The sequence below is a fragment of the Molossus molossus genome, unplaced genomic scaffold (assembly GCF_014108415.1).
Source record: "Molossus molossus isolate mMolMol1 unplaced genomic scaffold, mMolMol1.p scaffold_m16_p_1, whole genome shotgun sequence".
Classification (NCBI taxonomy): Eukaryota; Metazoa; Chordata; class Mammalia; order Chiroptera; family Molossidae; genus Molossus; species Molossus molossus.
The window spans coordinates 76,795,438-76,823,021 of record NW_023425344.1 but is presented as its reverse complement, the minus strand read 5'-3'; the positions used below and the strand labels follow the sequence as shown (position 1 = coordinate 76,823,021).

The window sequence follows — 27,584 nt, the reverse complement described above, 5'->3', positions numbered from 1 at the left end:
AAAGGCCATACACCCCTCTATCACTTTAGCTCATTGCTATTCAGACTCAGTGTGCTCATTTAAGGTACTTGATTGATACTTAACTTTATCTTCAATTTATTCAGAAAGCACTTTTTTTAAATTATGAAAGCATTTCAAACATTCTCTCTTCATTTATAAAACAGGTCAGGTGAGACAGGCATGACAGGTCATGTTGTCTTCATATCACAAATAAGGCCATACAATAAGATTATACTGAAAAAAGAACAAGAATCCAGTTTTTCTGATTACTAGTCCACTCCTCTCTCTACCATAACTTATTTAGAAGATATATGGTGATGACAATATCTTGACCAGATCTGCTAAGTTATTATGTGAAAAAAATTATTTGACATATTTTGCAAAAGTAAGAAGTACAGTGAGGCAACTAAGATTTTAAGCAAATAAAAGAAACATGAGCTGCAGGAAGTAAAGGACATATGTAGTCATGAAAAGAAAGAGGGCAGACAAAGGTCCATTTTATACAATGACTCACTATCAGAAACAGGTCTTACTAAAAGATGAAGTTGTGAGAGGCACTTTATGAAATTACAAGTGACTTTGGTAGTGTTGCATTGATTTCAATTCCAGGGGTGATATAAGCCGTGGGAGTCAGAGAAGTGATGTGTTTGGAAATCATCACTAGAATAAGCAAGGAGATCTGCTAGTTTGACTATTTTCTTTAAAATTATCACTAACTAGGTCATAAAGCAGTTGCTAAAAAAGAGCTGTATGGTTAAAAAATAAAAGAAAGATATTTACTGAGAAAATAAATACCAGGAGGAATTGTGTTAATGACTGTGATAAACGCAGAGTATACAACTAGAATTGTTCACCTAGAAGCTCAAAGTAATTACTGAAAATATGGTTCCTACAGTAAACGTGGATTTCCTCACTTCATACCAAGAGATTGAGAATACAGTAAAACAAGTAAAGGAATATTTTCAGTAAAAGACCCATCTCCATTCTATTGTGAAATACCTTGGTGGAAAATAATAAAGTAAACAAAGCTAAAGAGATTTGGCATATGTAGGATTCAGTAGGATTCTTTGAAGACCTTAATTTATTAATGTTTATCATAAACCTACAGGAATATATACTGTTTCTCAAATACACAAAGTATTTCCTAAAGGAGCATCTTTTAAAAAATGAGTAATCTAAGGAACCTACTTAAGGAAATATTACTCTATACAAACAAGTCAATGTGATGCAAAATTTACTCCACTTTTCTAGGAAAACAAAATAACAAAAAGATACACAGACAAGGAAAAAGAGTAAGGAGTCACTTAAAATCGAATTACTGTAAGCCTGGCCAAAAGAAACAGTTAAACAGCTCATAGTATCAGCTTAAATTAATATGTAAATAAGAAATATGTCCTACAATAGATGACTATTATTGTGGTCTAGCATTCAAAAGAACATTACAAAAACATTAAAACATCACTTTAAAAGAATATTTAACATCATGGTTAATGCACAAAAATATGTTATAAAAAAGGAACCTAGCTCTGGCCCATTTGACTCAGCTGTTGGCACTTTGGTCAGACCAAGGGGTCACAGGTTTGATTCCAATCAAGGGCTTATGACGGGGTCAAGGGTTCCATCCCCAGCCCTGGTTGGGGTAGTGCAGGTGGCGACTGTGTGTCTATGTGTGTGTGTGTCTCTTTCTCTCTCCCCCCCTCCTTTCCACTCTATCTGAAAATCAATGGAAAAATATTCTCAGGTGAGGATAAACAAACAAAAAAGAAACCTACATTCACATGGCATAATTCAAATTTTATAAAATAAAAAAATTATAATAAAAACTTCCTTTTCAATTTTCCAAATTATACAATATGCTTGCATTGTTTTATAAGAAATCTATTTCAAATCTGTATATATCAGGACATACTACAACTAATAGAAATTACTGCACTATATCCCAATAAGGAAATTTATTAGAGCTCAATTCACATAAAGGTAAAGTCTAGAAGAGTGAGCTTCATAAATGTTCTTTACAGGGCTCCTGCTCCATCTGAAGTCTCCTCAACCTGCCTATGCATTGGCATTATCAGACTAGTTCATATCATAGTAGATAACAGCTGTAAGTTCCTGTTCTTACAAGCAAGCAACATAGCATCTTTTCTCTCCCTACCTCTCCCCTGAAAACAAACAAACCCAAAAGTCCCATAGTTAACAGCAATTAAACCAACTTGAATTAATTAATTTGGCTAGGTAAATGCCACACTATGTACTGACTGGTTTAGGCCTACGCCAATAAATAGACCACAGTAAATAGGCCCGGTGACCTAGGGAGTATAGATTGGGGTCATCACACTCAAATCTCATAGCTTCCCCAAAAAAGAGAGGGGAAAAAGTGAGGGTGGAGGGATGGGGCAGAGATCCTTACATAAAGTAAAAACAAAACAAAAAAATACTACAGAAACACAGGGAATAAAAGACACAAAGAACTGATCAAGATCTCTAGTGACTTGCTTTATTAAAAAAAACTCAGTGAAAGACAAAACAAATCCAAGTAAAATCATGTTGGCTTAAGTAAAGCTGAAAAGTTTTAAAAGTTTGTGAATGTAAATTACAATTTCCTTTCAAGCATAATCCTAGAGAGCTGAAGTTCCCCAAGTTATCAAGCGAGGTTCAAGAAAGGCTTAAGAATAGGAAAGCAAAAACAGATATTATTAACCAAGAATAAATTTGATGTTAATTTCCCAAAGGTTAAAAAACATTTTGGGACAGATGACTTAATGCTGAAATGGAAAAAAAAAAAAAAAAATCAGTAAGTTTAGTAAGCTCTTGGTAGAGGTTTTAATTACTAGAAAGAATGTCTAGGTTATACGCTGAGTGACATAGGAGTTGTTGGCTATGAGAGTATTTTGAGCAAAATCAACATTTTTAAAAGTGTAGGTTTGTGAGACTGAAGAATGAACTCCTATTGTGATAAATGAATCGAAGAAATACTAAACGAAAGCACTTCAAGAAAAGTAATATACAAGATGGCAAATGAAACAGTAATTGTTATGGAATAAGTCCTGATAGACTTTGAGAGACAATAAATGTTTCCTTTATTTTTGTTTGAAGACATCAAGAGTATGGCTCAATAACCTGTTGGTAAAAAGCTGATAATTTATTTAAAAATATGTATGTCTAGCACAACTGCACTGAATCATTATGAACAATAAGTAGAGAAATCAAGTAAATGTTTCAAACAGTTCTTCTCCATATTCTTTGACCACAAAAACAACAACAAAACGCATCAACACTAAACTGAAAAGAGAACAGACTTCAGGCCACAGTGATCTAACAAAAAAAGAGTAAGTATATGTGTTGAATTTAATTATTGCTGTTAAAATAGTAACTAAACTAAATAATGGCTCTTAAAATTCACGATATTGAAAAGCTATCAGTAAATCAACACATTAAATCATGAAATGAAAGTTGTAAGGAACTTTTTCCCTTTCCTTAAGACACATATGTTAATGATGGGGTAAGATATTATCACCATTACATATACACTTAAGTTACATTGTTAACTTTTAAGAGGTTTCATAACCATTCAAAAGAAAGTTACTGGATTCATTTAATCCACTGACTCAGCATTAAATGCTTACTAAGTACCTGCCATGTACTAGTCTAGCTTGGTCTCTAATACCTAGTTAGAGCATCTGCAGACCGATGCTCTAACCGCTGAGCTAAACAGGCCAGGGTGACAAGTATAGTTTTAATATCTTGATAAAAATCCCACAACTGCCCTGGCCGGTTTGGTTCAGCAGTTAGAGTGTCGGCCTGCAGTCCAGAGAGACCCGGGTTCGGTTCCCATAAGGGCATGTACCTCGGTTGCAGTTTGTCCCTGGCCCTGGTTGGGTTGTGCAGGTGGCAGCCACTCGATGTGTACCTTTCACATCGATGTTTCTGTTTCTCTCTCTCTCTCTCTCTCTCTCTCTCTCTTCCTCTCCCCACCCCCCGACTCTGTCTGAACAAAAAAATGGGAAAATGTCCTCGGGTGAGGATATAAAAAAAAAAAAAAATCACACAACAGACATAATGGATGGAGGCACTGAATCCAGTCTAAGCTTCCATCCATCTCATCTTCATGATCACCCATTGTTCTAGACCCTCAGTTCTCCCCAAAGAACTATGATTTTCTGCTCTCTATTCCCTTGTATGACCATACCAGTATGTTAGGTATTAGAGACCAAGCTAGTCTCGGGAAAATACCCCAGTGTGGCTTGAACTAGGGTACAAGGATATAGTCAGGTATCAGCTTTTAAGTAACGGCACAGAGCATGAAGTCCGTTATTATCAATAGGATACTTACCAATTATTTCCCTTCCCTCATCCCACACTTATACACATCTTCTGTGGCCACTTCATGTGCCATAACTTAGAGAATAAAGAATCTAGCCCTGGCCAGTTTGGCTCAGCGATTAGAGCGTCGGCCCGCAGACCGGAGAGTCCCGGTTTCCATTCCTGGTTGCAGTTTGTCCCCGGCCATGTTGGGGTCGTGTGGGTGGCAACCCCTCAATGTGTCTCTCTCACATCAATGTTTCTCTCTTCCTCCGTCTCTCCCTCCCGCTCTATCTGAACATAAATGCAAAAATGTCCTCGGGTGAGGATTAAAAAAAAAAATAATAATCTACTTTGGCTTACAGAATCTTGCAGATATCAAAAACTCACTCCCAAGAACAGTATTTCAAAATGATCTTTCACTTTAACCCCATCTTAAAAACTGCCCATTCCCTACCACACTTACAGTCCCCAACCCCATCACCATAACCACCAATAACCCTATGACAGTAGCAGCAACACAGATGTGAAACTGTGACATATCATAAGAAATATATAGCCCTGGCCAGTTTGGCTCAGTAGTTAAAAGAGTGTCAGCCCTGGCCGGTTTGGCTCAGCGGTTAGAGCGTCGACCTGCGGTCCTGAGAGACCCGGGTTCGGTTCCCACTAAGGGCGCGTACCTCGGTTGCAGTTTGTCCCCGGCTCTGGTCAGTCGTGCGGGTGGCAGCCACTCGATGTGTCCCTTTCACGTCGATGTTTCTATCTCTGTCTCTCTCTCTCTTCCTCACTCTACCTGAACAAAAAATGGAAAAATGTCCTCGGGTGAGGATGAAAAAAAAGAGTGTCAGCCCATGAACCAGAGAGTCACAGGTTCGATTCTGGTCGAGGGCAAGTACCTGGGTCACAGTTTTTCCCATGCCCTGTTCGGGGTCCTGCAGGTGAAAACAAGTCGATGTGTCTCTCTGAAGTCCATGTTTCTCTCTCTCTCTCCATCCCTCCCACTCTATCTAAAGATAAATAGAAAAATATCCTCGGGCGAGGATTAAACAATAAAATAAATACATAAATGGTCTTCCTTTCTGGCACAGCTCCTAAAACCCTTAGAAATTTTCTAAAAAAAAAAAATAGTGGCATCAATGTGTCTCTTGTTATGTTAATGAAGAGACATTTGAAAGTACCTAAGGACTGGGGCTGGTTGCCCGGGTAGCCAACCAAATAATTAGATGGTTTGAACTTATAGTCCCATGACCCAATTGAGAGCAGCTGGAGGTTGAACCAATCACCAAAGGCCAATGAGTTAATCATTCCTATAAAACAGAGAGTCCATAAAAACCCAAAGGAGAGGGTTTGGAGAGGTTCTGGGTTGGTGAGAATGTGGAGACTAGGAAGAGCTGAACACCTGAAGTGGGGATGGGGAGCTCTGAGCCCTTTTCCTGTACCTTGCTTGCCCTCTGTGTCTCTTCCATCTGGCTCTTCCTGACTTATAGCTTTTTGTAATAAACCAAAGAGCTAATAATCTAAAAAGTAAAACGTCTCTGTAAGTTGTGTGAGCTGCTCTAGTAAATTAATGGAACCAAAATGGGGGTCTGTGGAAAAATGAAGTAGGCAGAAGTACAGGTAACACCCTGGACTTGCAATTGGCTTCCTGAATTGCAGGGAATAAACTGGAACCTCAAATTTATAGATGGTCAGTCAGAAGCACAGGTAACATGCTGCCTGGGTTTGCAATGGCATCTGAAGTGGGGGCAGAAAGCAGTCTTGTGGAGCTGAACTCTTAGCCTGTGGAATCTGATGCTATCTTTGCGTAGATAGTGTCAGAATTGAGTTGAATTCCAGGTCACCCAGCCAGTGTCCAGAGCATTGCTTTTTGTTGTTGTGAGGTAAACCCACTCCTCCTACACACTGGAATTGGGTCTAGGAAACAAAAGAACTGGCAAAATGACTTTGAAACCCAATTTGGAGATGTTTGTGCTCTTTACACAACAATGCCCTTTGCCAACTAGGAAACAGTAATGAAGAGAATGGTAATATGTAGCACCCTAAAATGAGTAGTGAAAGGTTTTCTAATTGGCCTTGGATTTACTAGATATAATGGCACTAGGGTAGTTTCCTAGGTCTCTGTGTAACACCTAAGACAAACATCAAATTGTAAATCCTACAAAACCAACCTCAGGGGGAAGGCCACGGTAAAATGTCCCAAGATAAGAAAGAGCAGGGTTTTACAGGGTGGCCCTACTTAAATATAAGAAAAAGAAGTGTGGAGGAGGTCTGTTAACACTGCCAAATTCAGGAGAACAAAGGAGGCAATAATATTAGTCAAAAAAGTATTCACTCTTTTAAGAAGAAAGGATGAGAAAAGATCATAAATGAGAAAATAGATCACAATCTCCCAAGCCATACAGACAAAGTAACCAGAAAAAGATTAACTCTGAGATGGTCAGTTAAAGAACTTCCCCATCCCACAGTACCAGACCAGAGTTTTCCCTTCAGAACTAGTTTTGAGCCCTTTTAACTATGACCTTTGGATCTCTAAACTATTCTAAACAAATACCAGACACCTCCCAAAATTCTACCTTCCTCCCCTTTCATGCTCTTAAGCAGAACTCAGCTGCTTTTCCTCACCTTCTACCCCAAGACTCAGAGTTTGGCGCCTGTGTTGGTATTTTCTTAGCTGAAAAATACCTTTTGTAAACCATCTGTCTTGTGATTTCCCTAAAAAACAATTTCTCATTTCTCTACTGTCTGGTGACACTCTATTTGCCCCATTCTCATTACTAGTATTCTAATAACCTTCAAAATCACTGGAGCTTACTCTCAGGTTTTCTCTCCCCTCCAAAGCTTGCAATCATCCTGAACAACTATGAATCTACATGAAGTGGTTAATAACTTGGCCTCACATTCCTTGACTTTAATAAATGACCTAATTCTCTACTGCTCTTTCACAATCCATCACACAATTACACCAGGGCCCCATTATCATGTAGAACTGTCCATGGTTGAAAGCTTAAATTTGGAAGTTACTTTCAGATCACAGTCTTCTATCATATATTTTAGTTCTCTATTATTGAACATTTTTTTAACCTCACTGAAACCTCTATTCCTTCAACTCTTCCTTCCCAATCTTCCCTCCCAATCTATCAGTCCCACCTACTCTGAAAAATGATCTTAGATTTCATCAAGTTTCCTACACAGTAGATAAATCCAGCCATATATTTCTTCCTGTTCTCTAATTTTAAAATGTTATTAAATGTTAGCTACTACCACAATAAACTCACATTTTATTATCTTAACTGAACCTTCTACATTGTTCAATAAGGTTTTATTTAACTCTAGTTATTTCCCTGTAACATTATCTAAGCCACTAATTCTATACATTTACTACACTCTAAATATGCCATATTCTCCATCACTGTCAACAGATAACCTTTCCTGGTATCATAGTGCAAATATTTTGCTCCTTCACATTTAAATTTAACCATGATGTAAATGATCCTTAACTCCAGTCTCTAAGAGAAAGATGGCCGGTTGGTGTGGCTCATTAGATTGAGTATATTTTCCCATAGACCGAGAGGTCCTGGTTCAATTCCCAGTCAGGCCACATGCCCAGGTTGCTGGCTCAATCCCAAATAGGGGGCAGCCAATAGATGTTTCTCTCTGACATAGATGTTTCTATCTCTCTCTTCCTAAAAAAAATCAATGAAAACGTATTTTAAAAAAAAGATGTCCTCTTTACTTCTCTTTGGTTATCCTTCAACCCCTCTTTAAATATGCCACCATAGAGATCTTTTAAAAATACAAAATCTGATTTTCATTTGCTTTCAATGGTTCCCCTTAGCATGGTGCTACAGAGTGAATGTTTGTGCCCTCCCCCAATTCATTATGTTGAAATCTAACCCACAATGTGATGGTATTAGGAGGTGGGCCTTTGGGAAGAGATCAGGTCATAAGGGCAGAGTCGTCATGAATGGGATTAGTAGACTTACAAAAAGAGATCCCAGACAGATGCCTCAGTCCTTGCACCATGTTGAGGTTCCAGCAAAAATACACTATGAAACAGGAAGCAAACCTCACCACATACCTAGATCTTGGACTTCCCAGCCTCCAGAACTGTTAGAAATGCCATCAATCTATGCTATTTTGTTATAGCAGCCTAAGCAGACTAAGAATTTGGCAAAAAAGTCTTTCATAATTTGCAAAAAAGTCTTTCATAATTTGACCTCTTACTGACCTTTCCAGGTATCATATTCCCTTTTTTTGCTAGCCATACCAAACCTTTCAGTTTCTGATTGAACTAGGTTTTCCCCTACTGCTGTGACTACATATGTTGCTTCCTATGCTTGAAGGTTCTTCCCACAATTCCAGGGTCCTCATATACACTATGTTTTCAAAATCTATTCCATGATCCTACCCATCAAAAGTACCCCCTCCCCAATACTCACACACAATGCTGCAATAGTGTCCAAGATTTTATAACCTATTAAGCAGTTGAAGAATTGGGAGTGGATAAGACCACACAAGAAAAATGTATTTTTACTGAGTACCAATACTAGGAATATAAGATAAAGATACAAATCATATCCTCAGGGAGCTGTCTAGTATGAAAAAGATTTTAAAAAATGATCACAGAATTCTGGTCAAGATAGCGACATAGGTAAACGAGGTATCGCTTCCTCCCACAACCACATCAAAATTACAACTAAACTACAGAACAACCATCTTTCAGAACCACCTGACATCAAGCTGAAAGGAAGACCTACAACTATGAAATTAAAGCAGCAGCCACACCAAGACTGGTAGGAGGGGCGGAGGCGCGGACAGGCTAATCCCACACCCACGTGTGGTGGATAAAAATCAGGGGGATACCTCGGTTGTGAAGGTCCTCCCTTTGGAGCAAAGGGCCCCATCCCAAACCAGGCTCCATACTCAGGGTTCCACTGCCAGGAAGAGAAGTCGCCATCACTTCTGGCTGGAAAAACCAGCGGAGGCTGAGGCTGAGGCTGAGGCTGAGGCTGCTGTAGCCCCAGGCAGCTCCTCTTAAAGGGTCTGCACACAGACTTACTGGGATTTGCTCCCTCTGAGCTCCAGCGAAGAGGGGAGGCAGCTAGAAAGGTACCAGAGACATATGGGGCCGAACTGAATTGTTCCGCACTGGAGGGGGGGAGAGCTGGAGGTGCAGTTTGCTCCTAGAGAGAGGTGCTGGCGGAGGCCCTCATTCCTTTGGTGATACCTTCCCTGGGGCGTCAGACAGCTGCCATATCTGGGACTACAGCAATCTGGCTCACACAGTTGGCCCCACCTTGGTGATTCCCTGAGGCCCTGCCCCACCCAACTTTCTGGCCCACCCAAGCCTTTTCCAAAGGCTTTACCATAGGATTGGCCTGTCTTGGAACCTGCTTCAGAGTTTCCTAAAATCTCTCAAACAAGCAGCATCTAGGCTCAGTGAGCCCTACACCTCTTATTAAGTGGCCCAAGGCCTGGCACTAGAAGCAGCCAACCTTGGTTCACAGCTTGGCTTTGCCTGGGCACCACCAAGCCCAGCACAAGAAGCATCCATTGGCAAATCGCTTTTTAGCTTGTGACTGGTGGCCCCTGGTAGAACACAGGCAGAGGCTGACCTTGCCCCAGAGTCAGCACACCCAGTGGACAGCTTCAAACCACATCGAAGCATCACCACCCAACCACCTCCACAAGTGACACACTCAATGAATGTACTCAGTGGTTCACCAGAGTCCTGATGAAGTAAGTCTTACTCTGTGTGGTGGGCCCCTACACAGCAGATCCTCCAAGGCAGTCAGAGGCCAGTGGTCAGTGGGCAGAGCCAGTCCTTGCAGCTGATCAGTCTGAGTAAATCCCTCCCACTGATATGCCAACAGCAATCAAGACTCAATTACAACAGAAGGGTGGACGGTCCACACTAGGGGTGCATCTTAGGGGCCCAACTGGGGTAATCAGGGAGGCTTTGCCACTGGACACTACAGGATACCTATAACAATAGGCCACCCTATGAGCCTAGGAGACAGCAATTCTAGATAATATACAGAAACAAACACAAGGAAGCAGCCAACATGAGGAGACAAAGAAACATGTCCCAAATTAAAGAAAAGAACAAAACTCTAGGAGATAAACAATCAATCGGATACAGAGTTCAAGATACTGGTTATAAGGACAATAAAAAAACTTAGCAAGACATTCAAGGAACTTAAGGAGACCTCCAAGGAACTTAGTGAGAACATCAACAACACAAAAAAAGACCAGTCAGCCCTGGCCGGTTTAGCTCAGCGGTTACAGCGTCGGCCTGAGGTCCAGAGAGACCCAGGTTCGGTTCCCACTAAGGGCATGTATCTCAGTTGCAGTTTGTCCCCTGCCCTGGTTGGGTTGTATGGGTGGCAACCACTCGATGTGTCCCTTTCACGTCGATGTTTCTCTCTCTCTCTCTCTCTCTCTCTCTCTCTCTCTCTCTCTCTCTCTTCCTCTCTCTCCCTCCTACTCTATCTGAATAAAAAACAAAAATGTCCTCGGGTGAGGATAAAAAAAAAAAGACCAGTCAGAAACGAAGGCTGCACTAACTGAAATAAAGAATAATTTACAGGGAATCAATAGCAGAGTAGGTAAAGCCAAGAAGCAAACCATCAAATTGGAATATAAGGAAGCAAAAAACACCCAATCAGAACAGCAAAAAGAAAAAAGAATCCAAAAAATGAGGATAGTGTAAGGAAGGAGCCTCTGGGACAACTTCAAGCATTCCAGTATTTGCATTATGGGGATGCCAGAAGCAGGAGAGAGAAAGAAATTGGAAACCTAGTTGAAAAAAATGACAGGAAACTTACCTAACTTGGTGAAGGAAACAGATATACAAGTCCAGGAAGCACAGAGTCCCAAACAAGATGAACCCAAAGTGGTCCACACCAAGACACATTAGCATCAAAATGCCAAAGGTTAAACACAAAGAGAGAATCTTAAAAGCAGCAAGAGAAAAGCAGTTCATTACCTACAAAAGAGCTCCCATAAGACTGTCAGCTGATTTCTCAAAAGAAATTTTGCAGGCCAGAAAGGAGTGGCAAGAGATATTCAAAGTGATGAAAAGCAATAACCTACAAACAAGATTACTCTATCCTGCAATATGTTGATTGTAAATCAATGGACATATCAAGAGTTTCCCAGACAAGAAAAAGCTAAAGAAGTTCATCATCACCAAACCAGTATTACAGAAATGTTGAAGGGTCTTCTTGGAGGAAAACAACAAAAATATGAACAGCAAAATGGCAATAAATACTTATCTATAAACAACTGAATCTATAAACAAAATGAGCAAGCAGAACAGAAAGAGACTCATAGATACAGAGAACTTTTTGTTGTTTACCAAATGAGAGGGTGCTGTGGGGATGGGTGAAAAAGATAAAAAAATTAAAAAGTACAAATTGTTTGTTAGACTGATGAACCTCAAGGGGAAGGGAGGAGAGAGGGTAGAAAGATAAACCAAAGAACTTTATGCTTATATGCTTAACCTGTGGACACAAACAATAGTGTGGGGAAGCAGCAGGGGGGCGGGACTGGGGAGGAGCAATGGGGAAAAAAGGGAGGGACATCTGTAACACACTCAACAATAAAGATAAGTTTAAAAAAAAAGAAAAAATTTCTTTTTTCTGATTGACACGACCATGGACGTTATATACAACAGCTCCATGAAGATCATGGAAATCTTCATAAACAAGGAAACATTTGAATGGAATTCAAAAAGATAATAAAGCATAGTCTAAGAAGTAAAGGAGAAAACTATATTCTACAAAGAAGAAATATGTAAAAGCATTACTAGCTGAGGCTAGAGACCCTATATTTGTAACAACAACATTTTATACCACTGGGTAATTTTTTTAAAAGCTTTTTGATTTTTAGAGAGAGGGGAAGGGAGAGGTAGAGAGAGAAACATTGATGTGAAAGAGAAACATCGACCTCCTGCACACACCCTAGCATGGATCAAACCCACAATCCAGGCACGTGCCCTGACAGGGAATCAATCCAGCAATCTTTCCAAGCAAGAGACGATGCCCAACCAACTGAGCCACACCTGCCAAGGCTAATTTTTTTTTCTGCCAGCAGCTGAAGGTATCAATCAGAACTGAGAAGTAGAAAAGGTAGATAGTTGAAATTATCCAAAGTTTGAGAAGGCAGGAAGAAGGTGAAGAGCAGTATGCCTGCAAAACACCTATTTATCCATGAGGACCCAGGTGAAATGTCAGTCCCACTATGACACTTTGAAAGACTCTTCCAACTATGAATCGAATCCAGCTCTGTTTCTCTAACACTTTGTAATCAGCTCTATTATATAATGTATTACACTATATTAAAATTTACCTAGTACTTGTCTATCCAAACTGTCCAGGACAAGGAACCAAATGCATGGTGGTACCCAATTAATGCTAGTTCAATAGAATTGCCCTGCCTTTAAGGAGTTTACAACTGAACATATGAAAAAGAAATATTCAAATAATATTCAGTGAAATAAATTGGAATTAGGAATGTATAAACTGTTAAGGAGTACTAAAGATAGAGCAACTGAACGACAATTACTGAATTGTAGTAGTACTAATTACTTCTAACAGAAAAAAATTAATGACCTTATAAGAAGACTGTCTTATATTTTAAGAATTCTCTCATCAAGAATGAAAGTCCTTTTATAGAATTACCTACCAATCCAAGCTCATGCAGAAACTAAACTTTTCACTTTGCATTACGCTAATCAAGTCCTAGATTATATTTTTCAAGAGCAAACATAATCAAAAATGTTCTTTAAACCTTCAGAAATCATTGTAGAAAATTACCTTGTCTTTACATTATCCCCCCCCACTTGTACACATCAAAAAGAAAAAAAAAAAAGATGAACATTCCACAACTAAGTTATAATGAGCCAAATGAAAATATTCTGTTTGCTCCTTTAGCGCAATGAGGAGAAAAGATGTGTAACCACCATAGGGAAGAGAAAATTACAAGCATCTGAATGAGCTCACCTCACAGAAAATTGTGTGCTAAAACTTAAACTTTGAATCCACTAGTCTCTTTAAAAAAACAAAACAACCCATTACTCTGCCTCTTGGAGACTCCTTTGGGGGTTTATCACAGTGAATATTAAAAATGTGGGTCATGAAAAACCTAGTAAAATCAATTATAGATTCCTGTGGAGAAAGTTCTAATACCGGTGGCATCGTTCCTCACTAGCCGTTATCCCAACACATCTATTTTGATACTTTAGTAAAATATATGTTGCATCTGTGATGGTTACCTTCATGTGTCAACTTGGCTGGGCAACGATGCCCTTATATTTGGGCAAACTCTATTCTGAATATTTCTGTGAGGGTGTTTTTAGATGAGATTTACATTTAGTCTGTAGACTCTTGAGTAAAGCAGATTGCTCTCCATAATGCAGGTGGACCTCATCCAGTCAGCTAAAGGCCTGAAGAGAACAAAAGACTGACACCCTTAACAAACCACAGCCCCTCCCTTCAACACACACACACACACACACACACACACACACACACACACACGAGCAAGGGGCAATTCTGTCAGCATACCACCTTCAGACCTGACGGCAACATCAGCTCTTCCCTGGGTATCCAACCTACCAACCTGTCCAGCAGATTTTGAACTTGCCAGGCTCCATAACCAAGTAAGCCAATTCTTTAAAATCTCTCTTATGTATTTCTATCTATCTATCTATCCATCCACCTTCCTACCTACCTACCTATCACAGCAAATTTCAACCAGTGTGTCGCAAGAATTTTTAAAACATGCAGCACGTGATTATTTAGTCAGGGCACTCACCTCTTTTCCCTTAGATTCTCAAACTTAAAAACTGACAACAGCCAACACAAGAACAGCTGTTCAGTATGAATGAATCAAAATTATACCTGTTTTTTTATATTAACAAAAAATATATTTTTGTGTGCTGCAGAACTTTAGTTTATATGTGCCATGAGATGAAAAAGGTCGAAAAATTGCTGATCGAGAGGTTTCAATCAATCTATATGTACCCTATTGGTTCTGTTTCTCTTCAGAACCTAATATACCACTACTCCTAGAAAAGAGGATCCCTTATCCTTTTCAACAAATATTTCCAAGAATATATACATGTTACACAGATATATAGATTAGACCAAAACAGACTGTATAAACATTGAAAGGGCCTTTGATTCACCCTAGGCATTCTTTCAACTCACTGAAAAGATACTGCCTACATTAGAACCTAGTTACTTAACGTGTGATCCACAGCTTATCACATCAGCATCCTCTGGGAGCTTATTAGAAATGCAAAGCCTTGGGCTTCACCTAAAACTCCTGAATCAGAACTTCTGGGGATGGGGCGCAGATATTTGGGTTTTAACAATCTCTTTAAATAATTTTTATGTACCCTAATGTTTGAGAAACATTGGTCTGGGACAGTGATTTCCAATGGAAATACATGAGCCACATATACAATTGAAAATTTTCTAGCAGCCAAGTTAAAAAAAAAAAGGCAAAAAGAACCCTGGCCAGTTTGGCTCAGCGGTTAGCGCGTCGGCTGGAGGTCGAGAGAGACCTGGATTTGGTTCCTGCTAAGGGCACGTACCTCGGTTGCAGTTTGTCCCCAGCCCTAGCTGGGGTTGTGTGGGTGGCAACCAATCGATGTATCTCTCTCACATGGATGTTTCTCTCTCTCTCCCTCCCTGTCTCCCTCCTACTCTACCTGAAGATGAATGCAAGTGTCCTCAGGTAAGGATAAAAAAAAAAAAAGGTAAAAAGAAAACAAATGAAATGAAGATCAATAAACATTTTACTAATATTACCATTTCAACATGTAGTCAACATAAGAATTGAGTCATTTTACATTCTTTTGTTAGTACTAAGTCTTTGAGGTTATATAGCTCATCTGTTTCAACTAGTCACATTTCAGGTATTTAATAATCACATGCGGTTTGTGGATAGTGGACTGGATAGCACACCCTGGAACCATGCCAGAGTGGTTCATGAATCAAAAGCATTGGCATGCATATATTGTTAGTTATTCAGGGCACAACACAGTATAAATTAGTTCAGCATGTTTCATGTAAAGTAAGTACTCCTACTGTCTTCTAAAACAATTTTTGTTTTAAGAAGGGGATTAAGAAATACAAACTGCCAGTTATAAAATAAGTCACAAGGATACAATATATAGCATAGGAAATATAGTCAATAGTATCATAACTGTGTACTGGTTACTAAAATTATCATGATCATTTCATAAGGTACATAATGTCTAATCACCATGTTGTACACTTAAAGCTAATATTGTATAACTATAATTTTTAAAAAATTGATCAACAATTGAAGAGTTGATAGTTTTAAAAAGCTGAATTAATTACTAAAGTCAGATCGCTTCCTATTGCCTTTTCTTCTTTAATGATTATTCCTTTTGTATTTGACAATAAATCAAATACATGCACTCCTATAAGACACTGAACATACTTTCTCCAATACAAAATAATGAGCTCTTAGGGCAGGGACTAAATTTATTCCATTATGAGGAAGTAGCACACAAAGTAAATAAGATATAGCATACTAAATAAATATTCAGTGTTGAATATATGAATAAATGAGACCTGGAGATAGGGAGATGTGCAATCTAAATCTTCACCTCATCCAAGTATGACATGATGGTACAATATATTCCAAACCTAACTTTAAACTAGGTATTTAACATTTAACCAAAGCAGTATGACATATCATGGCAGTGTGAACTCAACTGAATGCTCTATAGATATTCGAATGAATCCACCTACATTTAGTAAGTAGACTTTTTAAATTTTACTCTAGAGATAAATAATTGATGTGCAGGATCATGAAATGTTCAATAGCATTCTCTGCTACTGCTCCAACAGCCCTGTGTAACTACAGAGTCAGAAAAGGGAAAAAAAACCTCAAAAACTTTCACCTAAACTTCAAAGCATGTTTGTTTTTAAATGGTGGTAAAATAGGCTGAGTATTCCAAATGAATTTACCTGACAACAATAAGCGCCGAATACTGTTAACTTGTTTTTAAATAGAGAATAAAGATTCTCTGAGTTATATAGCCAATTATATGAATATTACCCTAAAATTATACTTCAACTCTACCTTAATAAAAGCACAAAACACACTTTCTCAGTAATTAGTGATTTATTATGAGATAGTGAAATAAGAATGAACCACACATGGTTAAGAACATGGCATACAGTCCAGCTGGTGTGGCTCAGTGGTTGAGCATCAACCCATGCACCAAGAGGCTGCAGGTTCAATTTCTGGCCAGGACACATGCCCAGGTTATGGGCCCGGTCCCCAGTGGGGGGCATGCAGGAGGCAGCCAATCGATGTTCTCTCTCATCAATGTTTCTATCTCTCTCTCCCTCTCTCTTTCTAAAATCAATAAAGAAAAAAAAAGAATATGGCATATAACACTTTTGGTCATTTTTTCATCAAGATCTTATTGTACACCAAACAGAAAATAATGTAGTGTGTTATGTTAATAAGATATACTTCTGACAGCATGAATTTCTTCAACTTCTTTTTAATGTGCTTCTAAAAAGCATTTCTTAATTTGGGACCCTTTCCGTTTCCTAGCTATTCTTCCATTACTTTGACTACTGCAAGCAAAGAAGTAATCTTTTACTGTATATACTCTTTAATGTTACGACTATTTTTCCTATTTCAACTATCTTGCAGGTGGTAATTGATGATCACATACATTCATAACTCAAAAAGTGAAAATGAAAAGACATAAATGAGTAACAACAAATATAAAATAACTGTGTTTCATTTACTAACTCAGTATAAAACAGTACCATGATTTGACCTATCTTCTAGTTTTAAAATAATAAACCATAGATTTGTGTGAATAAAATTTCATACAAAAATCAAGCCTCCAAAAGGAGAAGAATGTACTTCAATTGCAAAGTTTTTCTATCTAGTGTTTCTTCTTTCCTTTAAGTAAAAAGTTACAAACTTTTAAATGGTCTTTAATGCCAAGTGGTTAAAACAATTTTAATTAAAAAATAATTTATATTCACATTTCACTAAATCTTGAAATACCAAAATTCACATGCCACCACAAATTCACTAAGAGGAATCTATGTAAAGCCACTTTAAAATATTGTTAGAAAAATAACAAGCAATCAAGTTCACATTTTCAGGATTGAATAATATAAACAAACTAACAAAAAAATGAATATGTAAATCTATAGCTACAGACATAACTCAAAGATTAATATGGTTATTACCTTGCAATTATAAACAATTTTCAGGTAGAAAAAGGTATGCTTTATAACTGTATATTTGAACCTATGGGGGCTACTTATTACTAAAGAAATTTTCTATGGTGTTTATCAGACCACTTAATAATCATTTATTCTAAAATACCAAATTCATATTATTGATTTTAGTTATTTTTAGATACTAATTCTAATTAGGTAAATATTTCTCCCTGAATAACACAAAAGAAGATATAAATTATACTGAACATCACTGATATACCAAAGTATCTTGACTCAGACTGTGTAACTGTTATACTTTTCATTCTTTAAAAAAAGTTCCTCTAGCCCTGGCTGGTTTGGCTCAGCGGTTAGAGCGTCAACCTGCAGTCCAGAGAGACCCAGGTTCGGTTCCCACTAAGGGCACGTACCTCAGTTGCAGTTTGTCCCCGGCCCTGGTTGGTCATGCAGGTGGCAGCCACTGGATGTGTCCCTTTCGCGTTGATGTTTCTCCCTCTCTCTCCTCCTCTCTCTTCCTCTCTCTCCCTCCCACTCTACTTGAACAAAAAAATGGAAAAATGTCCTCGGGTGAGGATTAAAAAAAAAAAATTATTATAAGAAAAAAATGTTCCTCTAATATTAATGGTCCCAACAAATAATTTTATTATAAACAAACCTTAAAAAAATAAAAAGGTGAATATTTATTTTTTTAAATATTAATTGACTAGGCTAAGGATTTATGGTTTAAAAGTGCCTACTCTTGATATTTTTTAAGTCATTATTTAATTAAGACTTTCTTGCTTTTTTTTTTTTAATCCTCACCCGAGGACATTTTTCCATTTTTTGTTCAGGTAGAGTGGGAGGGAGAGAGAGGAACAGAGAGAGAGAGAGAGAGAAACATCGATGCGAAAGGGACACATCGAGTGGCTACCACCCGCACAACCGACCAGGGCCAGGGACAAACTGCAACCGACATACGCGCCCTTAGCGGGAACCGAACCCGGGTCTCTCAGGACCGCAGGCCGACGCTCTAACCGCTGAGCCAAACCAGCCAGGGCAAGACTTTATTTCTTAATACAAAAAATGTTTTTACATTAAATCAAGAGGTCTTATACTGAATTGGTAAAAAATTAGGACTGCCATTAATATCAGAAACTAAAATAGCATATTCATAGCATTGTTATTTACTATTGTTCCAGAAGTTCTAGCCAACACAGTGAATCAACTACAGTCTAAAGGGAAAGAGAAACAAAAATATCACTTTTATATGTTCTAATTTCAAAACCTGAAAGAACTAGCTAAAATTTTATTTTAACTAATAAGTGAATTTAGAAGGTACATAGATATAAACAAAAATATAAAAATCAATATAGCGGGGGAGGAGAAAAGATGGTGGCAAGCAGGATTGGAGCGAGGGTGAGTGTGTGAGAGTGTGAGAAAGAGAGTGTGACTGGACGTGAGTGTAGATGAGCAACCTTGAGCAGTGCAGAAACGTGGGGCACAGTGTTCTAGTGCTGTGGACGGCGAACAGCCGGTAAGTGGCTTGTTAGTGAGCTTTTCCCTGCGGGGCCGGAAGGCATCATCTTGGAAGATTCCTTGTCTTCTCTGGCAGGAGGCAACAGGGAGCACCTAGCCCAGTGACCTGAGACTACCCGTGTGCCTTGCACCAAGGGACTAGAGGACCCCACTATGTCAACACAGACCAGCACACATTAGTGGCGCTGTCAAGGTACCTGCTCAGGGAAGCAGCAGGGAGCAGAGCACCATCCCCCATATTAACAGCTTGATCAGAGTCAAGATGCACCCCCAGCAGCAGTAGTGCCAGCTGGGGAGCCCAGCACCTTCCCCCACAGAAGCAGTGACTGGGCGAGAGTGGAGTCCCACCTCCAACAAAAGCTGAGGCTAGGAAGCTGAGATACCCCCAGGAGCATCAGCAGAGGCTGATTAGTAACGGTGCCCCAGCACAAGCAGCAGCAAAGTCCCAAGACCTGAACATCCTCAGCCCCCAACAGCAGCAGAGGACTGGAAGCTGAGAGCACCCCCTGGCAACAGCAGCAGCATTAGCAGCACAAACCTGGAGCTAACACTCTCTCCCAACAGCATCAGCAGCAACTGATCAGGAACTGAGCCCCACCAGGCAGCAGTGCACCCCAACAGCACACCAGCTGGACCCCGGCACCCCAGCAGAGTCTACCACAACAGACCAATACCAGCCGCCAGTTGTCAATCCTCCAGGGCCCACAGTAGGCAAGAGGCGCCAAGCATCAAAACAGTATGGGAGGCACAGCAGCCTTAGTGATACACACTGACCTGCCTACACATCCCAACATCCCTCACCAGGTCCAGAACTACCAGACTGCTAGAACAGTGAGACAAAAAACAACACCCAAATGAAAGAGGAGAAAGAATCACCAGAAAAGGAACAAAATAAAATGGAAGCAAGAATCTTCAGATAAAGAATTCGAAGCAATGATTTTAAGGGTGCTCAATTTAGTGAGAACTACAAGCAACTTAAAGAGAATTATAAAGAGCTCGGTGGGAACTAAATCAGCATACAAAGGTAGAAGCTATGAATAAAAATCAAGTGCAAATAAAGAATGACATAAGAAAAATACCTTAGAAGGTCTCAATAGTAGATTAGAAGAAGCTGAAAACCGAATCAGCGAATTAGAAAACAAGGGAGAAAAAAATCACCCAAATACAGCAGCAAATAGGAAAAAATTTAAAAAGGAGGAAGAGAGTTTAAGGGAGCTTTGGGACAGTACAAAACATAACAACATTCACATCAGAGCAGTACCAGAAGGAGAAGAATCTGAGAAAGGGATAGAGAACCTGTTTGAAGAAATAATGATAGAAATCTTCCCTAATTTGGTGAAGAAAAAAGTCACACAAGTCCAGGAAACATCGAGAGTCTCAAGCAAGATGAACCCCAAAAGACCCACAGCTAGACATATCATAATTAAAATGGCAAACATTAAAGAAAAAAGAAAGAATCTTTTTTTTTTTTTTTATCCTCACCCGAGGATATTTTTCCATTTTTGTACAGATAGAGTGGGAGGGAGAGAGAGGAAGGGAGAGAGAGAGAGAAACATCAACGTGAAGGGACACATCGAGTGGCTGCCACCCGCACGACCAACCAGGGCCGGGGACAAACTGCAAACGAAGTACATGCCCTTAGCGGGAACCGAACCCGGGTCTCTCCGGACCACAGGCCAACGCTCTAACCGCTGAGCCAAACTGGCCAGGGCAAAAGAAAGAATCTTAAAGGAGGCAAGAAAGAAACAGAAAGTTACCTACAAGGGAGCTCCCATTAAACTGTCAGATGATTTCTCAAATGAAATACTATAAGCCAGAAGGGAATAGCATGAAGTATACAAAGCAATGAAAGGCAAGGGTCTAAATCCAAGACTATCTGGCAAAGCTATCATTCAAAATAAAAATGGCAACTAATAAGTATCTATCAATAATAACCTTAAATGTAAATGGCTTAAATGCTCAATCAAGCTGATTGGATAAGAAAACACAACCCAAAAATATATGCTCTCTACAAGAGACCCACCTCACAACAAAAGACTAACACATGATGAAAGTGAAGGGATGGAAATAAAATTTACAGGCAAATGAAAAAAAAAAAAGCTGGTGTAGCAATACTCATTTCTGATAAGACAGACTTAAAAATGAGGGCCATACTAAAAGACAATGAAGGTCACTGCATAATATAAAAGGGATCAATACAAGAAGAGGATATAATCCTGGTAAACATATATACACCAAATATAGGAGCACCAAAATACATTAAAAAACTTCTGGAGGACTTCAAGGGAGAGATCAATAGCAATACAATCATAGTGGGTGACTTTTAACACCCCACTAACACCACTAGATAGATCTTCTAAACAAAAAATTAACAAGGACACAGAGTCATGAAATGAACTAGATCAGTTGGACTTAATTGATATTTATAGAACATTTCACCCCAAAGATGCAGAATATACATTCTTCTCAAATGCACACAGGACATTCTTGAAGAAAGATCACATGTTAGGACACTAAGTCTCTACAAATTCAAGAAGATTGAAATCATATCAAGCATCTTCTCAGATCACAATGGCATGAAATTTAAAATAAATTACAATAAAATCACTCAAAAACATTTAAATACATGGAGGCTAAATAGCATGTTATTAAACAATGAATGGGTTACCAATGAGATCACGGAAGAAATAAAAACTTCCCAGAAACTAGTAAAATGAACACACAACAATACAAAATCTATGGGACACAGCAAAAGCAGTCCTAGAGGGAGTTCCATAGCAATACAGAACTACCTCAAGGAAGAAGAAAAATGCCTAATAAACTATCCAACACAACAACTTAAAGATTTAGAAAGAAAAACCCAGAGTTAATAAAAGGAAGGAAATAATAATAAAAAATCAGAGTAGATATAGCCCTGGCCGGTTTGGCTAAGCGGTTAGAGCGTCGGCCTGCGGTCCAGAGAGACCCGGGTTCGATTCCCGCTAAGGGCATGTACCTCGGTTGCAGTTTGTCCCGGCCCTGGTCAGTCGTGCGGGTGGCAGCCACTCGATGTGTTCCTTTCACGTCGATGTTTCTCTCTCTCTCTCTGTTCCTCTCTCTCCCTCCCACTATACCTGAACAAAAAATGGAAAAATGTCCTCGGGTGAGGATAAAAAAAAAAAAAAAAATCAGAGTAGATATAAATGACAGTGAGATTAAAAGAACAATACAAAAGATCAATGAAACCAAGGGCTGGTTCTTTGAAAAGATAAACAAAAGTGATCAACCTTTAGCCAGAGTCACCAAGAAACAAAAAGAGAGAACCCAAATTAATAAAATCAGAAGTGAAAGAGGTAATATAACAACGGACACCCCAGAAACACAAAGAATTTGATTGTAAGAAAATACAACGAACAATTATATCCCAACAAATTCGACAACCCAGGTGAAATGGAAAAATTCTTAGAAGCGTGTACTATTTCAAAATTCAACTGGGAAGAGTCAGAAAACCTAAACAGACCAATAACAATGAAAGAAATAGAAGAAGTAATCAATAAAATCCCAGCAAACAAAAGCCCTGGGCGGGACAGCTACACAGGGGAGTTTTACCAAACATTCAAAGAAGACTATCACCTATTCTCCTCAAACTATTCCAAAAAATTCAAGAGGAAGAAAGACTTCCAAACTCTTTTTGTGAGGCGGACATAATCCTAATCCCAAAACCACACAAAGACACTACAAAGAAAGAAAATTACAAACCAACATCCCCGATGAACATAGATGCCAAAATCCTCAACAAAATCTTAGCAAATCAAATCCAGCAGTATATTAAAAAAAAAAAAAATTATACACCATGACCATGTGGTATTTCTCCCAGTGATGCAAGGCTGGTACAATATTTGTAAATCGACAAATGTGATATATCACATAAACAAAATGAAGGATAAAAATCATGTGATCATATCAGCAGTCGCTGAAAAAGCATTTGACAAAATCCAGCATCAATTTTTGATAAAAACTCTCAGCAAAGTGGGAATAGAAGGATCATATCTCAACATAATAGAGGCCATTTATGACAAACCTACAGCCAACATCAAACTCAATGGGAAAAACCTAAAAATATTTCCCTTAAGAACAAAAAGAAGACAGAAATGACCACTTTCCCCACTCTTATTCTTAGCCACAGCAATCAGACAAGAGGAAAAAATAAAAGGGATCCAAACTGGAAAGGAATATGAGAAACTGTCATTATTCACAATTGACATGATATTATACATTGAAAAAAACCCCTAAAGATTCCACAAAAAAATTACTAGATTTAAAAAATGAATGTCAAAGTAGCAGGATACAAAAATCAACATCCAAAAATCATTGGCATTTTTATATACCAATAATGAACACACAGAAAGGGAAACTAAAAAAAAAAAAAAAAAAAAATCCCATTTACGATTGCAACAAAAAAATAAAGATACCTAGGAATAAACCTGATCAAAGAAGTAAAGGATCTATTCGCAGAAAACTACATGAAATTAAGAAACAAGAGGAAGATATAAAAAAGTGAAAGCATATACCTTGTTCATGGATTGGAAGAATTAACATCATTAAAATGTCCATACTACCCAAAGCAATTTATAGATTCAATGCAATCCCCATTAAAATAACAACAACATATTTCACAGAACTAGAACAAATATTCCATAAGTTTATATGGAAACAAAAAAGACAAAGAAAAGACACAGCAATCTTGAAAAAGAACAAAGTAGGAGGGATCACAATACCGGATATCAGGTTATACTACAAAGCCATTGTAATCAAAACAGCCTGGTACTGGCACAAGAACAGGCATATAGATCAATGGAAAAGAACAGAGCACCCAGAAACTAACCCAAGACATTATGCTCAATTAATATTTGACAAAGGTGGAAAGAGCGTACAATGGAGTAAAAGCAGCCTCTTTAATAAATGGTGTTGGGAAAATTGGACAGCTACATGCAAAAAAAATGAAACTAGACCATCAACTTACACCATACCCAAAAATAAACTCAAAATGGATAAAAGACTTAAATTTGACTGGTAACTCCATAAAAATCTTAGAAGTAAATGTAGGTAACAAAATTTCAGACATCACACGCAGCAGAATTTTCAGTGATACAATGTCTAAGGCAAGAGAAACAAAGGAAATCATTAATACATGGGTCTACATCAAAGTAAAAAGCTTCTGCACAGCAAAAGAAACAAGCATCAAAATGGAAAGAGAATTCATTATATGGGAGAGTATAATCGCCAATGATACATCAGATAACGGGTTAATTTCCAAAATATATAGAGTACTCATACAACTCAAAAAAATGAAGACAAAGAACCCAATTAAAAAATGGAAAGAGGACCTAAACAGACACCTCTCCAAATAGAACATACGAATGGTCAAGAGACATATGAAAAAATGCCCAACGTCACTAACCATCAGAGAGATACAAATTAAAATGACTACGAGGTATCACCTCACACGTGCCAGAATGGCTGCCATCAACATATCATCAAACAATAAGTGCTGACGAGGGTGTAGAGAAAAGGAGACTCTAGTACACTGCTGGTGGGAATGCAGACTGGTGCAGCCACTATGGAAAACAGTATGTTATTTCCTCAAAAACTTAAAAATTGAACTGCCATTTGACTCAGTGATCCCACTTCTAGGAATATACCCCAAGACTGAAACACCAGTCAGTAAGAATATACGTACCCTGTGTTCATAGCAGCACTATTTAAAATTGCTAAGATCTGGAAACAGTCCAAGTGTCCATCAACAGATGAGTGAATGAAAAAGCTGTGGTACATAAGAAAAAAAGATCTCTTATCCTTTGAGATGATATAGAAGAATCTGAGGAGTAGTATGCTAAGTAAAATAAGTGAGTCAGAGAAAGACAAGTATCAAATGATCTCACTCATTTGTGGAATATAAGTGGAATGAATATTTGTGGAATGAACAAAATAAGGTGATGAACAAAATACACCCAGAGACATAGAAGTAGGGATCAGACGGATAACCTTCATAGAAAGGGAGGGGGGGCAGATAAACTAAAGAACTTATGCATATATGCATAACCAATGGACATTGACAACAATGCTGGGGGTGGGGGACCGGATGTTGCCAATGGGGGGAAAATGAGAAACATCTGTAACAAAAAATAAATTAATTTTAAAAATCCATATAGCTTTTCAAATTAGTCTCTAAACAACTTAAAAGTTATAATGGAAAAATATTCATTTGTAACAACCAAAAAATGTAAAATATATAGGAATACTTTGAGATTTTTATGAAAAGCATAGAAACCAAGCCACACAATCTTACTGAGACATAAAAAGAAGACTTGAATAAAAGAAGCTAAAATACGTCGGCCTGCGGTCCTGAGAGACCCGGGTTCGGTTCCCGCTAAGGGCATGTACTTCGGTTGCAGTTTGTCCCCGGCCCTGGTCGGTTGTGCGGGTGGCAACCACTCGATGTGTTCCTTTCACATAGATGTTTCTCTCTCTCTCTCTGTTCCCCTCTCTCCCTCCCACTCTACCTGAACAAAAAATGGAAAAATGTCCTCGGGTGAGGATACAAAAAAAAAAAAAAAAAGAAGCTAAAATATGTTTTCAGATTAACAAACTATTGAGAAGTTTTTGGATCTTTCCAAATTAATTTATAGCTTATCACAATTTTAATAGGATTTTTCAGCAATATGACCAAGCATTTCTAAAACCTCTAGGATATAACAAACCCATAAAAATCAAACTTTTGAAAGCTAGATTTCTAAAGAGAAACTTCCTCCATAAAGCTATCATAATTAAAATAGCATGGTTACAACACAATTATAGAAATAATAATGGAATGAAATAAAAACCCCAAACTGGCCCAATTATATTAAGTAGTTATTATATGATAAAAGGAGTATTATCAACCAATAAGGAATAGATAAAGATACATAGCACTGGGAAAACTGACTGTATAAAATAAAGTAAAATTAGAACCTCATCTTATACTATGTACCAAAATAAATTATTGAACATAATATAATCAAATAATTATAACAACATAAATACACTTTATCTAGTACTGTATACAAGTTTTTATTAGGAAAAACAATTCATTGTACTTTTATTTTTGTCCCTCAGAAGTCTCATTTACAGACTGCAAAGACTACCTATACTGAAACCTTAATCTTTCTTTTATAAAGCAAAATGAGTGCTCAAGAAATCTGAATTACAAGAGGTAAAAGTGGGCCTTGGCAGGTTTGGCTCAAAGGTTAAACATCAGCCTTCAGACCAAAGGGTCTTGGGTTTGATTCCAGATCAAGGGACAGTAAGTAAATACCTGGGTTGCAGATTCAATCCCTATCCCTGGTTGGGATCCTGCAGGAGACAAACAATGGATTATTTCTCTCACACTGACGTCTAGATGTCGTGCACTGGCACAAGTGCTCTCCGCCCCACCCCCTTCCTCTTTCCCTCTCTGCCTCCCAATCTAACAAAAACAAAGAAACAAAATCAACGGAAAAATAACCTCAGCTGAGAAGAAACAACAACAAAAAGGTAAAAGTGAAAGCACTTAGACCATGTAGTAAAGCTTTCTAGAGGAAACACAACCATCACGGACTGTCAAACACAAGGGAAGATAAAGAGGAGTATAACACTGCTCATACCTTTAATGTTAGATTGAAACATCTGTAAGCACAGCAAAGACACCGAAAACAGCTTAATATAATCAATTTATTATTTATGCTATTTTCCTTTAAATATCAAATGATACCTTTTAGTTGAAAAAATGTAATTATTATTCAAATATTAATATTAATTCATTTCCAATTTACATGCCTCACATTCTTGGACACATTCAGGTCACTGGATTAGTGCTTATTTGATTAGATAAACAGTTAACATCAATCATGTATACAGCTGGCCCTCATTTATCACGGTTAATCAGTTCCAGACTCTACGACAATAAATGAATTTCCGCGAAGTAGGAATCTTTATTTATATACAGTCCATCCCTCACCATTTTGTGCTTCCACGTTCACGGCTTCACTCTATCACTGTATGGCCAGAAAAGGCCCACAAGCTAGCTATGGATGCAGTTTACATGGAACCCTGTTGAAAAAGAATGTTAGGAAGACACAGCAACTTCTCCCTCAACAATAACTTAAAGTGCATTATTTTTAAAAATATATATTTTATTGATTTCTTAGAAAGAGAGGAACATCCATGTGACAGAGAAACATCAATCCATTGCCTCGAGCGTGCCAGTGGGGATTGAGCCTGCAACACAGGCATGTGCCCTGACCTGGAATATAGCTGGGACCTCTCAGCCCTTAGGAGGACTGACACAGAATCCAGAGTCACACCTGCGGGGCAAAGTGTATTCTTTAGTGATAATAAGTCCGTACTGGTACTATAAATATTGAGGATGGTAGATCTTTTTCATTATATATTTGGCATATAGTATCAATTCAAATAACATTTCTCGTATTTATTTTACTCTGTTAGAAACATAAGTTT

At 38.3% G+C, this 27,584-nt stretch overlaps 1 protein-coding gene across 9 annotated transcripts in view; it reads right to left on the bottom strand.

Moving 5' to 3' along the window:
* Nucleotides 1-27,584, bottom strand: part of RAP1GDS1 (Rap1 GTPase-GDP dissociation stimulator 1) — a 168,081-nt gene that overhangs the window by 114,397 nt on the left and 26,100 nt on the right. The gene's annotated exons all lie outside the window — the stretch shown is intronic.